This window comes from Thermobia domestica, chromosome 1 (assembly GCF_964235325.1).
Source record: "Thermobia domestica chromosome 1, izTheDome1.hap1.1, whole genome shotgun sequence".
Classification (NCBI taxonomy): domain Eukaryota; kingdom Metazoa; phylum Arthropoda; class Insecta; order Zygentoma; family Lepismatidae; genus Thermobia; species Thermobia domestica.
In genome coordinates this window covers 179,596,642-179,614,026 of record NC_137454.1, presented here as the reverse complement: position 1 = coordinate 179,614,026, position 17,385 = coordinate 179,596,642, and the positions used below count along the sequence as shown (strand labels likewise).

At 33.3% G+C, this 17,385-nt stretch overlaps 1 protein-coding gene across 2 annotated transcripts in view; it reads left to right on the top strand.

The window, feature by feature from the left end:
• Positions 1–17,385, top strand: part of LOC145691617 (tyramine receptor 1-like) — a 1,380,953-nt gene that overhangs the window by 1,272,215 nt on the left and 91,353 nt on the right. The window lies entirely within an intron of this gene.

Genomic DNA, 17,385 nt, shown 5'->3' with positions numbered 1-17,385 from the left:
TTTAGCTACTTTCAATATTGAAAATAGCCTTGTCGATAATAATTGAATATATATATATATATATATATATATATATATATATATATATATATATATATGTGTGTGTGTGTGTGTGTGTGTGTGATGTGTTTAGAAGTTACTTTTTATTCAGTTATGCTCAGTAATCATTTAAATATAAACCGTCTTCTGAAATTGAAACCAACCATGGAAATCAAAGAGTATAATCTAAAATTTTTCTCGCCATGAAAAGCTGATATATATATATATATATATATAATCAACACTTAAAAATACTTCTTTGAAATGCACATCAAACGGGGATAACTTCACGAATCAAAGCAAAGGTGTTTTTTCATTACCACTTTTATTTCATACTCTTGACTATAAAAATTGAAAACACAAAGGCAGCTTATGTAAGCATTAATCTTTTTGTTGTTTTGCCTTTATGCACAGAGTTTGTGTTGCATGTACCAATAACAATAGCATTGTATTTTCAAAAGGCTTTCATACATTATATTAATAATTTGTTGAAAACTAACTTTGAAAGGAAAATTCATGCAGAATTGATTTTTTTCTACAATGTTGTAGTTTGAAAGTAAATCAAAGCCGAACGCATCATGAATTTCGCGTTTTCATTTCGGCTCTTTCTTTGATAGTATTTTTTAAAACTCTCTTTTGAATAAATTCCTTCGTCTGTAACAGTTTCTTGTGTTATCAACAACAAGAAGCCTGTAAACTCCCTTAAGATAAAGGAGGTATATTGAATATAGTTAAAATATTTCTCTACCTTTCAATATATATACTGTAACTAAATACACTTCCCTGTACACATGAATGTCTGCTAGTATGTCTATTCCAAACAAAACGTCCTAAAATAATTACCTAATATTTATTTATTATGATAATTGCAATGAATGTATAATCTTTCATTGATACTGCTTACAACCAGAGTCATAACAGTGATGCCAACCTGTTATGTTACAAAATTCCATCTCGAGAGGCAACAATTCCCATTTTGCCCTTGAATTCCTCACATTATATAAACTTAATTTCAAAAATCTAAAATATATAACGTATGTAAAGTAAAGCTACCGTATGACACTCATTCTGTTCAATATATGAGTGAAGTATCTGTAAATTCCGATCTTACATGTTTATCAAATAGTGTATGAGTAAGTATCAGAAAACAAGTACATTTTGTTGTCAGAACTTCATATGTTAAGCACACTTTTGTGCTGTAGTCTTTTGATGAGTAATGTAATGAAGTTAGACAAGTTTCATTCTCGAGACATTACTTTATCGAACGTTTTGGAAGTTCGTCGTTTCTCGTTTGGTACTGTAGGGTGTTCTGCTTTCTTTTCCTCTCTCTCTTTTTTTTTTTTTTTTTTTTTTTAATATATCAACATAAAATTTACATTCCTTGGAACTTGTTTCTTGAGATTCTCAAGCAACGGTGGAAATCACTGTCATACCAGGACTCGTTTTACAATAACAAAATTTCACAATTATCCTATGCAAGACACATTAGTCTACTTCCCACTCAATAAGAAATTTTGTTGGTGTCGATGAAGTAAATATTTGAAAAATCTCATATGTCCTACCAATTTCTACGAAATTTCCTTTATCCCTATTCGAAAAATTCATATCAGAAATTCCCACAAAATGGGTTTGTATCACTGAGTCGTAACAGTTGACAGTGTCAGCGTTGCAGCACACTGACTTTCGTTGTTTTAAACTCATATTGCTTATTATTGGATACTTCAATTACCGTGTTATTTCGTTTGTGTATATGAGATTAGTACATTATAAAATTTCAGATTAGTAGCAAACTTGTATTGATTCTTTTATTTTTAGTTTCTTATAAATTTATCTCACAATTTTGAAAATTGAATAAATATATAACGTAATACTCTCTTAGTAAAGGTGTTTTTAAGATTACATAAAAACATAAAAATTCAAATTCAAAATCAAAATAAGAAAAAAGCAAACGAAAGAAAATGGTCGGAACGGAAAAGGAAAATAGAAACGAGATGTTTTAGAGCAATGATTCCCAACAACTTGTGGAGGACTTTATTTGTCGTCATTATGAATGAGGCCCCAGAAAACCTACATCCTAAAAGTCATAATTGAAATTCCAATTCTAAAACAATATAGACTGAATGTGCCCTGTCACCAATTAAATATATTATTTAAAAAAAAGTAAGATTAGAAGTTTTATAAATTAAATTATAATCTTTGCTGAAGGCTAGTTTAAGTTAAAACTCTTTTCCCAACCATAAATTGCTTTGTCCACTGACTTCTGCGGGTCCGCAGACCATCTGTTGGGAACCACGGTTTTAGAGAATTGCAATTTTCTTTAATTTATTAGAAATGCAATGCTCTACAAGAAAGGCCAAATAATATTTTTGCGTATCTTGCATAGTTTTATCACAAAAAACTAAAAAAAACTAAACTGTGTAAAAAAAAAATGGTCGAATTTTTTTTCCAAGATGGCGGTGATTCCCATGTTTCCCACCATTAACATCAATTCAACTCTTCAGTATTGTTCCTAATGCTATTCTGAACGTGTGTACTAAAAATCAGCTTGTTCCAAATTTGATCTACTGATAAAACTAATTTGCCTAGGCTATATTACGATAATTATGAACTGTTCGTACGTGATATGTTTTTATTGAAATTGAAAGATATAGTAGGGACGGCATGGCCTCGCCACCCAACCGCCCACCCCAACAGAAGTAGAATAATGAAGGTGATATCCTGTACTTCAAAAGCAATAAGTATTACTATTGATTGTAGTGTAATAGGTTCTAGGACCGTGTTTAACTTTGCAATGAAAAATGTTTTTCTTTACAAACCTAATTCCAGATAGGGGAGAATGGGGGAATGGCGGTCACCTAAGCAAAAATCGTTATAATCTAGCTCTTAAAGCAGGAAAAGTTACCGCGATAAGTCGACCCTATAGGTAATTCTGTTTATTTTATTGTGACCAATTTCAAAATACATCTCTTATTTCATTGCCAGGCTAAAAACGAAAATATGAGCATACTCAATTGACCGTTATTTCCCACACGGTTGGTAACGGCAGTCAGGGATTACCCCATGCTTTACACATGGAAAAAAACTTCAACACCATTAAGATTTCAAATTTATTCATTAATTTTAGAATAGTTGTGTTTCTACAGGGACAGATAATAAACCACAGTTTTATGTAAAGAAGATTTCAGAAACTTCTTATTCATTGAAGTTACATATATTTTTCGTCAACACCTTAATATATTTGAAATATAAATCTATTGGTATTGGCAAAAAATCATCAAATGAATATATACGTCTGGGTTCAGTGGAAGTTCCTTGTTCAACTTCATCATCTCTGGCCTCTGAGTTAGATTACACTTGATGAGCTTTGTTTAGGGGTTGGCTGTCAAGACTTGTTTATTATCGTTTATTTTAATGTCGGGGAGCCACGGTCACTGACTGCCATTACCCTATCCGTTTGACCAGGGCCACCCAAAATGCATGTTTTGAGTTAAACACGGTCAACACCAACATACAAACAAATAAATGTGTTAATTTATTGATGCTTTAAAACTATATAAGTATAGTGTCTACCTAAAAAGTCACTTAATAAAAATATCAAATGTAATAGTACTTACAGTGTAGAATATTTTTCCTAATATTACACCAACGCAGAAAGAAATACAACACGCCTTCATTTAATGCCTATCACTCCTACAATGGCGTCGCTCACAAAATTACTTTATCTGACAGCTGCCAGTAAGGCGCCATCATCTGCTTTTATTTACTACAAGTTTTTCACGTTATATCGAACTAACCGGGGTTATCTCCTGACTGGGGCTACCCCTCTTTCCCCTACAGCTGAACGCCAATTTACACTGGAATAAGCAGTCTTTACCCTAAAAGTGAACATTTCCTCTCATTTGAGAAAATTGAACAACTTGCACGTCATTATGAATGTGATGTCGATAGTTTAGAGGTGGAAATGCAACTTCTCCCGAAAGTTTTGAAACGTATTGAGGAGGAAAAGCAATGCAAAATTACCTCCGTTTCTCAGTTTACTGAAGTGATGGATCGTTTCAAAATTGCTTTTCATGAAATTCACAAATTAGCAGTAATTGCTGTCACCATTCCTGTGTCTAGTTCACCATGTGAACGTTTTTTCTCATGTCTTAAACGGGTTAAAACATATCTAACCGTAAGGAACCGAATGGCAAACTGTCGTCTAAGCGATCTTTGTTTCTTTTCAGTAGAAAGAAAATTTGTAATGAATATTGCTGTAGAGAATGTGGTAAAATTATTCGATGTTGGACATAGCATTCAACGCAATGTACTCCATTAAGGTGCAGGTATAAAAGTTTATTGTAAGCTTGTTCGTATCGTGTGATCAGCCCTTCATAGTTTAAAATACATTGTTGTTTCTGTGAACCATGATGAAGTTTTGTTAATTGCTATTTACTTCTTTATCCAATTTATAATTATTTTTTTTTCAACTTGAGTTTCAATTTCAAAGATTTCTGTGTAAGGTATGATCAAACAATTATGATGTCGAATTTACCTATTTTTTAGTAACATAGATCATTGCTGTTGCATATAGAGATCACGTCAAAAAATCTAATGTGCACAAATTAAGGATATACGAGAGAAAATATAAATGATTTATTTTTTTGTCTCTTGCTTTTTTTGTAATAAATGTTTCAAAGATAAAAATATTTACAATAGCCTATTTTATTCTTGTTTTACTTTACTTACTTATTGTGTATTTTATGATATTAACAAAAGATAGAGTATTATCTGTTAATCTGTGTTGTTTGAACCTTCTTTTATTTCTATGCATTCATGTGCATTGTTGGAGGGATAGAAAGGTAAAGCTGTCTTGATCGACTACACAGTACACTCCGTTATTATTGTTAAAAAAAAAAAAACACATGGAAGTAGAGGTAGTGTGTCTGCTACGCGGAATTCGGTAGATCGAGCATATAGCCACGAACTCCCGCAGCCCATCCTAAGTCCTGCATTTCTTCAGTCCCACCTGGCGAATGCCGGAATTGTACCTTCTATAAGGCCAAGACAGCTGTTTTCCACATCCTTGTCCCTCCCCTATTTGGTCTGAGCCTTAGCTAACTACAGAGTTTAAGGATTGAAACTTAATTATTGCCCAAAAATGTCTACATTGCCCAGTTCTTATTTTCATTATCCGCCCATCCAGCAACTAGGTCCGCCTCTTTCCGCCCACCCCATCAAACGTTTCTGGCGCCGTCCCTGAGATCTAGTGAACTGGTTTGATTTACTGTTCTCCCAAAGAAAGAGGACTCCAGTCAGTGTTGCATCAAGGGCCGGTAAACAAGCAAATTCCCTCATAACCAACGGAAGAACCATATATTAAAATCAATTCAAGGGAGTTTGTTGTAATGGCTTCTGGCTAGAGGATCAAGATTCAACTGTAACATCTTTACAATAACTCGCTAATGAGAGGCATCAAAAATACCTTTCTGCATCAGGGACAAATCACTCATTGGGGGGGATATCCTCTTGCACCACAGCCCCGAATAGTTTGTTACGACACTGTCTACATATATATAATTCAGCAAGAAATGAATGAACAAGATAAAGTGTTTAGAAGAAGCTGCTAGCAATTAACGGACGTAAATTTCTTTTTGGAGGGATCGATGAGTCTCTTGGATGATAAATCACTAGGGAACCAATTAAAACTTTTTCATGTTTTCTGAATAAATTAAAATATTGCTTTACTAATTCGGGAACGCTGAATTTAGACAAAATATTAGAATATGGTTAGCACATCATACTTTGTAACGGTATTGTGTAATTTTTATATAATAACTTGTATTTACGGGCAAAATGTGCTTTTAAAATATGCAAAAGCTGTTCAAGAGGAAGAAAAAGAAAATATAAAGGGAAATACATGTAATTTTTTTTCTGTTATTATGATTGATATTCTGTTGTGATAGTGATGACATGTTTTGTAAGTCGTCATAGCAACGGAAAACATATAATATATAGAGAATCCATCTTGTGATATATACATGTACAATATTTAAAACTGTGTAAATGTTTAATTAATTACATACGACAATAAAAAAGGTAATATCTAAATGAAGTGTTTAGATGGATTTTGATAAAACAGTAACCTAGATTATATAAATATACGGAGTGAGGGCTATAACGACATATAAAATGTGCAAAACAGTCATTAAGCTAATTACAAACTGGTGTTTTTCATAGTAATACACATTTAGTGGTCGTTATAAATTGGTGGTTTGCCGCCTCAAGAATTCAGGAGATTTGTGAGAAGATAAGTAAACAACCTCCTAAATGAATAACTGCAGATTGATTTGAAGGTTACGTTCTATTTTATTAAATACATCAAAACGGAATATACTTTATTAACGAGTGGAATAAAAGCTTTCAGAAATACTAAAATTAGTCTTCCTGGTAGTGAAAATTAGAGATGCAAAAAAGCCGGCTTTTTTGAATCGATGGTTTTTTTCACATAAAAAGCCGGCTTTTTTGGGAAAAAAACGAGAATTTTGGAAATTTTGGCTTTTTTCAACTTCATGATTTTTCTATCTAAATAGCTTTCTTATAGTATATTCTATAGTTAGATAAGACTTTCATGACCTGAATGTGATATTTCGCTCTAAAATTCACCATCAAAATGGATGGAGCACATGTTTTACGAATTAAAGCTAACATGAAGAATGTAGTATTTGAGGGTAATTTTAGAGGCTATTTAACTTTATTTTAACTTTTGAGTTATCGACATTTTTTTCTTCTTTAGTTTGTCATCCGTGTTTCATTTCTAAGAGCTTTTAGTACTCTAGCTTCTAGCGCAAAAGTTAAACTTGCCCGTTTTTCTATTTATCCGTCAAAGCGTACGTTTTTCAATACATCCGTCAAACCGTACTTCTACATATCTGTTATACTGTAGCTGTGAAGTAATTTAGCAATAATTTTCCGGACACAACCTTGAATACCAATTTATACAAATAATCAGTAGCGGATTTAGAAAAGTACTTTAGGAGGGGTTTTTCTGATTGTTTCGTTTCCTAAAAAGTCCTAATTTTATTTGGGAAGTGCTTGAAGTTTATGAGTACAGGCATAACTAATATTTCGTTTCGTTTATATGTTTAGCAATAATCTTCCGGATACAACTTTAAAAATCATTTTTTACTGAGAATCAGTGACGGATTTAGAAAAGTATTTTGGGAAGGGTTTCTTACTAATGTTTAGTTTTTTTTAAACATTCGTAATTTTTATTTGACGGGAGCTTAAAGTTTATGAGTAAAGGCATAAATAATAGATATTTCGTTTGTTGTAGACATTCCGTAACTTTGGGGAACGGGCTTCAGTCCGAAAGACCGCCCCCCTAACCTTCGCAAAACCGTCACTGCTGGTAATTAGTAATAATAACTATTTAAAAACAATAAGAAAGGAAGTCGGCCAACTCACAGTATACGCACTATTTCTACATTCACAGATGGAACAAAGAAAAGCTTTGTCAGAATGGTCGAATGCTGGTTGAATCCCGGACTTCCCGATAGAAGCTCAAAAGCTAATCACTCAGTCATGTTTGTTGTGCAGTGGTATTTAGCTTAACTTAAATATATTCCGTAGTCTTTTTTCGGGAGGGGGGAGCTCAGTAACGATATGTTGAATCCCTGTTGTTAAAAATTCAGAAAACTTGAGGATTGAATAAACTGTGATGGTGGTTCTATAAAACTTAATTGTAGAATTTCAAGAATATACAGAACCAAAAGCTCTAGATGTGCAGCCTTTAAGTGTATCATATAAATCTAAGTATTTCTCTTATGTTTTATTTTAATTTTATTTTGTTTCAAAAAGAGGGTATGGAATATTTTGAAGTAAAAATACTACATACTATTTTGCTAGTTATTTGTGTTCTTTTAGGGTTGGCTGGTTTACACCAACTTTTTTTTTAATAACTGGTTTAAACCACAAAAATAAAAAGAATGAAAAATGCGAATCGTGTGAACTTCATGGTGACGTTTCCAGATATCAAACCACCTGCAATAGTTTTATTTCCCTTTCACCTTTTAATCAAGGTGTCCCATGTTCAATTCTCGGTCGACCCACAAACCTTCTTTCATGCGTAACCCAAGTAGCGGTTCGGATGTCAGTTTAAGCGAAAGTCTTCTCCTTGATAACCTCGGTATTTCGTAAGGATGTTAAGCCTAAATATACGAAACAAACCAAATTGTATATTTCTGCATGCCTAAATGCGTGTTGTTTTATAAAGAAGCCAATATTGCTTAAATATATTGATAGAAATTGGCAAAATTTATCGATTGCCTACGTAGCTTCCAGCATTAGCTTGGATTGGACTTTCAATGATATCTACGTACCGGTACTAAATTTGTAATTTAATACCTCAGTTTTAGCGTACTGATTATGGTACGTTAACCTTTAAATTTTACATGCAAAGCAATAACAGGATTTTCCCGTTATTGTCTTACATTTCAAGTAATGACGGGATTTTCCCAATGGCTAGGGCGGGAGATTCTCAATTTAAGAAATTTACTGACCGCACTTCTTTAAGCTTATGGGAGTTCTTCCGGCATAACCCCGCTGTTGCATAATAACATCAAGGCGAAACAAACTTATTTCTGTGAATATGTAATATAAATATTTGGTCTAGGAATTAATTCCTGCGGGTGGACAAGAGATGGCGCAACGAACGGAGCGTCCCACAGTTCCGTGTATCCACACATGTGTTGCAAACCCCTGTCATCGCGTATCGTTCGTAGTATAGGGCAGTGGATTAAAGCGTCAACAACACCAGTTTGTAGTTAAGTGAACATGGCGCAATTTGTGCCTGATAAAGTGTTTTTGCGGGGTGTCCTGCTGCATTACTTTAACATGCAGAAAAGTGCGACTGAAAGTCATCGTATTTTGGTGGAAGTGTATGGTAACCATGCTCTAGCTGAGCGAACGTGTCAGAAGTGGTTTGCACGGTTTAGAAGTGGTGATTTCGGCTTGGCAGACCAAGAGCGAGCTGGACAGCCAAAAAAATTTCAAGACGAAGAATTGACAGCATTGCTCGAGCAGGATTCGTGTCAAACGCAGGAACAACTTGCAGCAGCATTAGGCGTTGATCAAACAACAGTCTCCAAACGCTTGAAAGCCATGGGAATGATTCAAAAGATATCACATTGGGTTCCACATGAATTGAAAGACAGAGACGTTGAAAGACGAAAAACCATTTGCGAATTGCTGCTTCAACGACAGAGCAGAAAGGGGTTTCTGCATCGAATTATTACGGGTGATGAGAAGTGGATCCATTACGAGAACCCTAAACGAAAAAAGGCCTGGGTGAAACCAGGTGAACCAGGTCCATCACAACCAAAACGAGATATTCACTGTGCAAAGGTTATGCTGTGCATATGGTGGGATATGAAAGGTGTGGTGTACTATGAGCTGCTGCAACCGGATGAAACTATGAATGGAGAACGTTATCGACGACAATTAATGCGTTTGAAGCAAGCTCTGGCCAGAACACGACCAGAATGGGAGAACAGACATGATAAACTTATTGTTCAACATGATAACGCTCGCCCACATGTCGCAAAACCGGTCAAAATCTATTTAGAAAATGTCGGATGGGAAGTTTTACCCCACCCGCCGTATTCACCAGACGTTGCTCCTTCGGACTACTACTTGTTCGATTGCATGAACAACGATTTGATTGGACAGCGGTTTACTTCTTCAGAAGATATCGAAACATGGGTCTCTGACTGGATCGCTTCCAAGGATGAGGACTTCTTTCGCCACGGAATCCGTACATTGCCTGACAGATGGGCGAAAGTGGTGGCTAGCGATGGACAATATTTTTCTTAAGGTATTTATGTATTTTGTGTTTGTACTACAGCTTCAATGTGTGCATACCAACCGCACGAATTAATTCCTAGACCAAATACATAAAGCAAAAAATCTAAGTCAAAAAAGCCTGGTTTAAACCCAAAAAACCTAGTTTAAACACCCCCCAAAAAACGGGTTTTTGGCATTTTCAAAAACAACCACGGTTCTTGCCAACTCTGCTTACTTTTGTATATAGGAGGTTAAAAAATTCTTATTATATACATTGGTTAATCCTGTGGAATTCATAATGCAAAGAATGTTGAAGAAAAATTGTTTGAAATATTTTTTTCGAAATTCATAGTTTATTTTCGATGTTTTATATTATTATCAGCATCAACCACTAATTAAATGATTTTTTGTGTTATAGAGAAGCGATACAAAGTCTGTTTTATCAATTTAAAGCAGTATTTTGAAAAAAGCCCAAAATTTCCCAAGCAAAAAAGCAAAGCAGAAAAAACCGAGTTTTTTTCCAAAAAAGCCGGTTTTTTTCCGAGCCCTTGCATCTCTAGTGAAAATATACCTGAAGCAATTGCCAATAGGGAAATGTACACTTCCTCTGAACTAGCTGACCTTATTAAACAGCAGATAGGACAATTGAAGCAAGATTTTGGTGAACAAATGAATCAGCAGATAGGACAATTGAAGCAAGATTTTGGTAAGCAAATGAATCAGCAGATTGTACAATTGAAGCAACAACTCGACAGTAATAGTCAACATTTATCAGAACAAATTGAGAATACAAATCAGCAAATTGAACAGAGTGATCTCAAAATGAAACAAATACTACTAGCGTCACCGAAGTGCAAAATTCAGTTGTAGTTGTAGAAACTATAACTAATGAACACAGGAACCAAATAAGTGAACCTGAACCTTTCATGGAAACTATAGAGAATGTAGATCCCAAATTTGCATAGACGAAGGAATATGAGGTCATTGATTTAAATGTATGAATGAAATTTGCTGAGTGTTCGCAAAAAACTTCTGCGGTATTAGTTGAATTAGATTATCCTGACTTCTCTCTTTATTCGAATGTTTTTGATTCTGTTACTGATGCTGCGTGTAACGAAGATTTTAGTATGCATCAATATGCGAAAAGTTATGGTCATCTTCGTCTAGTGAATGCTATTGGTTGCTTGTATTCACAGTATATTCAACATGATATTAATTCTGGATATGAAGTAATTGTAATAGAATTTTTTAATGATATATATACGACATTGGTTCATGTAGCAGGAAGAAAATTGATTCCAGTATTTGTGAAATTCAGAAAGCGAACGAGTGTTCCCAACAATGCTTGTAGTGATTGGTCGATTGAGTTGGAGCTGTTGAAATGTTCACTCAACGAAAAGACCAGAATGATAATAGTGAACAATCCGATGGTGCTTTTACAGAACGTAATGCAATGCGTTGACTTCAATCATCTAGGTATGACATTTCAAAATTTTGAAAATCCATCAATGGTGCAATACAATACTAACCAGAAACAAAATAACCTTAATCGAAACCAAGTTCGAAATATCCATGTGAGATTAAAGTGTGATTCCAATGTAAAAAGTAATGTTAAATTCACGTGTACCGGTAATGTAACCGAATCTAATCTTAGTAGCAACAGTAATAGTAATCGTACTACACTTAGGAAGCATGCAATCATTCGATCTAATTTCTTTTGAATTGGATTTCGTAGAAATTTTCTGGATGGCAAAAATTCTCAAAATAGGAAACAAAGAACTGTAGATGTAAATAACGTGCAAGATTTTATTCCGATTTATGATTTTCAATGCAACCTAAACGAATTCATTGGTCATGTAACTTAAGCTAAAGTTACGGTATCCGAGAAAACTATAATCAATTGATTTTTGTTTATTTTCACTGTAAATATCGTCATGATTTCCTTTGTTATTTGTACTTTATTTGAATTCTATGAAGATAATATTAATAATCGTAACACATTTAGGTATCAAACAAATTAATCCTAAACTTTTCGAATTTTGGGCTTAAGCAATATTGAAGAGCTTAAGTTATGACGTCTTTCGAAGTACACTAAAAGCAAATGAATGCAATTAGTTAAAACATTAGTTCCTTTGGAAGTTGTAACCAAAGTTAACATGAATGACATTTAATCTTTGAACTAATGCTTAATATGATAAATTTTTATTTATGTTAGTTTGTGTTATGAAGTTGATTATCGTGTTTTGTTCTAAATATTCTCGATATTTTATTTATAAATTTCATTTCTTCTGAGTATATATTTGATCCTTTGTCATTTAAGGAAACAGTCATATAAACATCATAATAGTATCCTTTTCGCAATCTTCTTAGTTTTGCCTAAGAAAATGACATAGATTTTGTTAACTTCCAACTTGTAACACGTATGGATGGCCTTGAAAGGACTAAATTAAACAACTTTTATAACGTTATTTGAATGTACCTTCTATTGTCAATGTTGAATCGTATAAAATGAAATTAATTATAAGAATTAAGATAAATATAAAAATAATATTGAATAAAAGTGAAATATGATATATGATTGTATGAATTGTAATTATTGCATATACGAGGGTCATTCGAAAACTCAAATAACCATCATGTGATATCAAACGGTTCAGGATTTCTTTTTTATTTTTAAATGAAAAAAGTCCCATTTTTCGGGCGACATTATGTAACGGTGTTGTGTAATTTTAATATAATAACTTGTATTTACGGGCAAAATGTGCTTTTAAAATATGCACAAGCTGTTCAAGAGGAAGAAAAAGAAAATATAAAGGGAAATACATGTAATTTCTTTTCTGTTATTATGATTGATATTTTGTTGTGATAGTGATGACATGTTTTGTAAGTCGTCATAGCAACGGAAAACATATAATATATAGAGAATCCATCTTGTGATATATGCATGTACAATATTTAAAAGTGTGTAAATGTTTAATTAATTACGTACGACAATAAAAAAGGTAATATCTAAATGAAGTGTTTAGATGGATTTTGATAAAACAGTAACCTAGATTATATAAATATACGGAGTGAGGGCTATAACGACATATAAAATGTGAAAAACAATCAATAAGCTAATTACAAACTGGTGTTTTTCATAGTAATGTACATTTAGTGGTCGTTATAACTTTAACATATAGGATGTTCACAGAGTATACAATAATAATTATGAAGACTCCGTCAGTGGTCTTAGAATCTCTTATAGGAGGATTTTTTCGATATTCGTAACCGTTCTTCCCAATCTGTCCAGAACTGTAGCGCATTTCGCTCATAAACCAAATTTGAGATAAGGTGATGGTAGTATTTTCCGTTAATCAAAACTTATTTTGGATGCAGCACGTTCATTACGAATTAGATATATTTACCATGTGCTGACAGTTCTTCTTCTTCTTCTTGGAAGTAGTTTGTATCATCACATCTATCCCACATAAAAGAAGTAACAATGTTTCGTGTATTCTTCCTTCACTCAAAGATGTACAGCGAAACTTTTACATACATTCCGTTCATAGATTTTGTAATTGATGTTTGTGATGAGCTTGGCCGTCGTATCGTAAGTTTTTTTTTTACTCTTTCAGCATGTGCCAATATTATAGATGGACATTTATTTCCATTCTATTGTAACATTACTTCAAATTTAACTTATTCATGAACAAAAGCATCCAAAATGAAGTCGATATAGTGTCCTTCTAGGATCTGCTACAGCTCTGCTCTGAAATTTGGAGTCGATTTTGCACAAACAAAACAAAATAGAAGCTCAAGATGTCAAAATTTTAAACTCTCATATAAACTAGCAACTATTCGATGCACAACAGTCAAACTGGTTATTTTACACCATTTATAAAGACACATTTCGTGTTATTGCTATTTATCAATAATTTTCTTGTATTCAGATCTCACAGGAATTGAAGTACTAACAGATCCTCGTAACCAGTACCGTAAATTCAGGTTTTTCTCAAGGAGGAAGACGGAGACAAGTTTCTCCACCAATCTAGCGGAGATTCACGTGTTTCCTTAGTAGTTTACTATAGTGTGATTTGGGGGGTTGACCCAAAATAACCCTGGTTGATGCCCCTGGTCATTACTGAGAGAACAAATGAAGAACGGACACGTAAATAATTTCCAGTGTAACTAACTCTTGCACAATAGAACTACATAAGCACGTAAAGCGCGCTCCATATGTTGTCATGCGTACCTCAGAAATGTTATTGTTAAGAAGGAGAACCAGAAATCAATATGTTCGTATTAGTTAAGGAAACATTTTATTTATAATATTATACTATAAATAATATTCTCTGAACTCGATTGCGTGGAATTGAAAATTAGATAACATTAATTGGGTGAAATCTTACAATTGTTTTTATATAACTTTGAAGAGATAATATTATATATATATATATATATATATATATATATATATATATATATATATATATAGCTGGAAGTAAAGTCCTTCGTGACAAAAGATTTAGAGAATGAAGTTGCCCTTATAAAAGGAACACAAATGAAGTAGTCATCACAAGAAAAGGAAAAATAAATTCCAGATAAAGCAAAGGCGCATAAATACACATAAATACCACATACATAAAGAGAATTAGTAATGAATAGCTTTTATGAAGTAACTTCAAAGAATTAAAAAATCAAAAGCCTTAGCACAATAGAGATTATTTCTACAGAAGTTGAACGAACATTGATCTATCTCTTCACCCATGCAAAAGATATTTTTGACATTTTCTCGGTTTCCTTTCTTTTTCATATTTTGTAATATAATCACTTTTACATCATCTTTCATTTTTATCCTTCACCTATTTTCTGTAAATTCTATTAAAACACACTTGGACTTTGTCAATGACATAAGAGAGATACTTCCGTCCGATAATTCTAAAGAGAAGAATACGTCTATTGAAACTTGATACGGTTTGAAATAAAATACACAATTCAGCTTTGTTTGGTTTCTAGTTACTTCACTACAAAGTTCAGATAAATGGGTTTTGTCTTCGTAATAAAAAGCATCTGCTTATTCACAAACATTTTTTTTTTTTTGTAAAATCCTCATACTTCTTCTGCAAATGTTCTTCAACAATGTATCAAAGGGGGGCCATTGTATCCATAATGTGATGGTTTCTCTAAATACCAGCAATGTGTGAGGTATTTGGAAGGAATTAATCATGGTGTAAAGTTATATAATTTAATCTTTCAGGATAAATCAAGCTTGAAAACATGAACGTCATTACACAGAGTCAATGCAATGTGGAAAAATAGAACATGGTTCATTACATACTGGTAACTTTCATATTCTAATATCAACAAAAATGAGAACGTTAAACATCGGACTCATGTTTTTAAATTTGAGTTTTATGGTCCGATTGAGCAATGAGGCTATATGAAACGTGGACTTACAGCTTAACATGGAAAGCGACTTGAATTGCATCGTCCGTGAAGGTACAGTACATACCTCAGACACCAACCCGAACAGTTTTACAGGTCCAGATTTAAACAAAAGATCCGAACTCCTTCTAAACTCAGTACTGCAAAGGAATGGTAAAATTACTCACTTATAGGGCCATTTGTTCAAAGAAGGCACCGCTAAGGACTTTGTTCCTGAATAACAAAAAAATATAAATTTTTGAAGAAAAAGTAATTTAATGATTAACACTATTGTTGTTTAAATTATCGGAAAATACATGTTTTATTCACTAATCAGACATCCTGTCTGCACAATAAATCAAAATATCAGGTAGTGGAAAGTAGGCCGTTTTTACAAACATGTGTCAAAGACTGCCTACTGTTAAAAATAATACTTCAGCATGAGTCCATATTGTATGTACCCTCTATAAAGAATCACTAATCACTACAAAGAGCACATATTCCAACCTGGACTCTATCTCTCTCAAAACCATCATCATGGAACCAACCCTTGCAGTAGTTACACTTGAACCATTTCTTCCCATTAATTGCATTGTAATAACAACCGCCACACTTATAACAATGGTTTGCACTACGTTTCCTTGAGATTCCTTTCCCTTGATTTCCAGAACTCTTTTGCTCCTGAGTACTCACTTTTCTTGACTGTTCACTCCAACAACATACAATACAGTAAAAATACAGTTTCCACAATACAAAAGTACGACTTCCACTAATTGGAACAACTTTGTTTCTGGTAGCTAGTGCATGCTCTCGACTAAACCATCTAATGACAGCTAATATCCTGTTTGTGTTTTGTGCATTTATGAAGATGGAACACGGAAGCGAGCCTTGTAACTGTTGTACTGCATATCATTGCAAGATACGTATTTATTATTCTAAATTCACTATATATTCAACTAGCATAACAATATTTGTAGAGCCGTCTTACCCTACATGGCTTATGTACAGAATGGGCCTTCTTACCCCAACACCTATCATGAACGAAAACAACAAAGGACCCGTTTGTACATTGTTGTATTCAAACCAGTCAGCAGCGTTGTGTGCTCGACACCTCATCTAATACTCCTATACACCTGATTATATAATTACAGATTCGCTTGTTTATATCAAGTTTTTCATTAAGGAGAGAGTTATATAAGCCATTTTGATAGTGGTATTTTTATCACTTGCTTTTGTATTTAGGATTATACAACAGGATGCTTCCTTTTACCAGCATGGCGCTTATGTCACTCATTTTTAGAAAGCTTTACTGCGTGTTCGAACAAGAACCATTAGCTCCAAATTTCCCCACGCGCGGCGCTTCGAAACAAAACCTTCCCGGTAGGCTGTCTTTAAACAAATGACCATAAAACGTATCAGCTTAGGAATTCAGCTAGGCAATGTGGCTTCCATTTTACGTACATTGTCTCTGGGAAATATTAGAAGAGGTTTTACTTTTATAACTAACTGTGTAGAATCAATTGATTGTTTCTTATACCTTTTTTATTTCTTTCTTTTCTACCCATTATCTTTCTATCTTTTAAAACCTTTTTTATCTTTTCTATGTTTCAGAATGTAATAGACTTATACCGAGTATCTCTGATGAAGAGTTATTCTTAAAATATCAGTTTGAATAAAACTAAACATTTTAATTGTGAAAGAAAAGTCTTCGTAAACATTAACAACTAACAAAAAGAACAATATCTAACAACCAGAAACAGGAACTTTCCCTAGGAAGAATAATATTTACACTGTTTTCACGTAGTCACTTCGCAATTCCACATATCTTATTAAGGTATAAATTGTCGACATTTTATGAGTTCTTGGTGTAACAAAGACAGCAGAATGATAAATACACCCACACAAGATGAAAATATGGATTCAAAATATAAAAAAATGAAAAATGAGAATGTATAATCCTGGCTTTTTATGTCACTTAATATAATAAAAACTGAATATACTTTATTATATTTCCTTCACTGCACTTGTGCTATTTTCTGGACTTCATGTTTCTGTTTGCAGCTTTTACATATTATGACGAAACTTTTCATTGTGGAATAAAATTAATGACTCTGTATC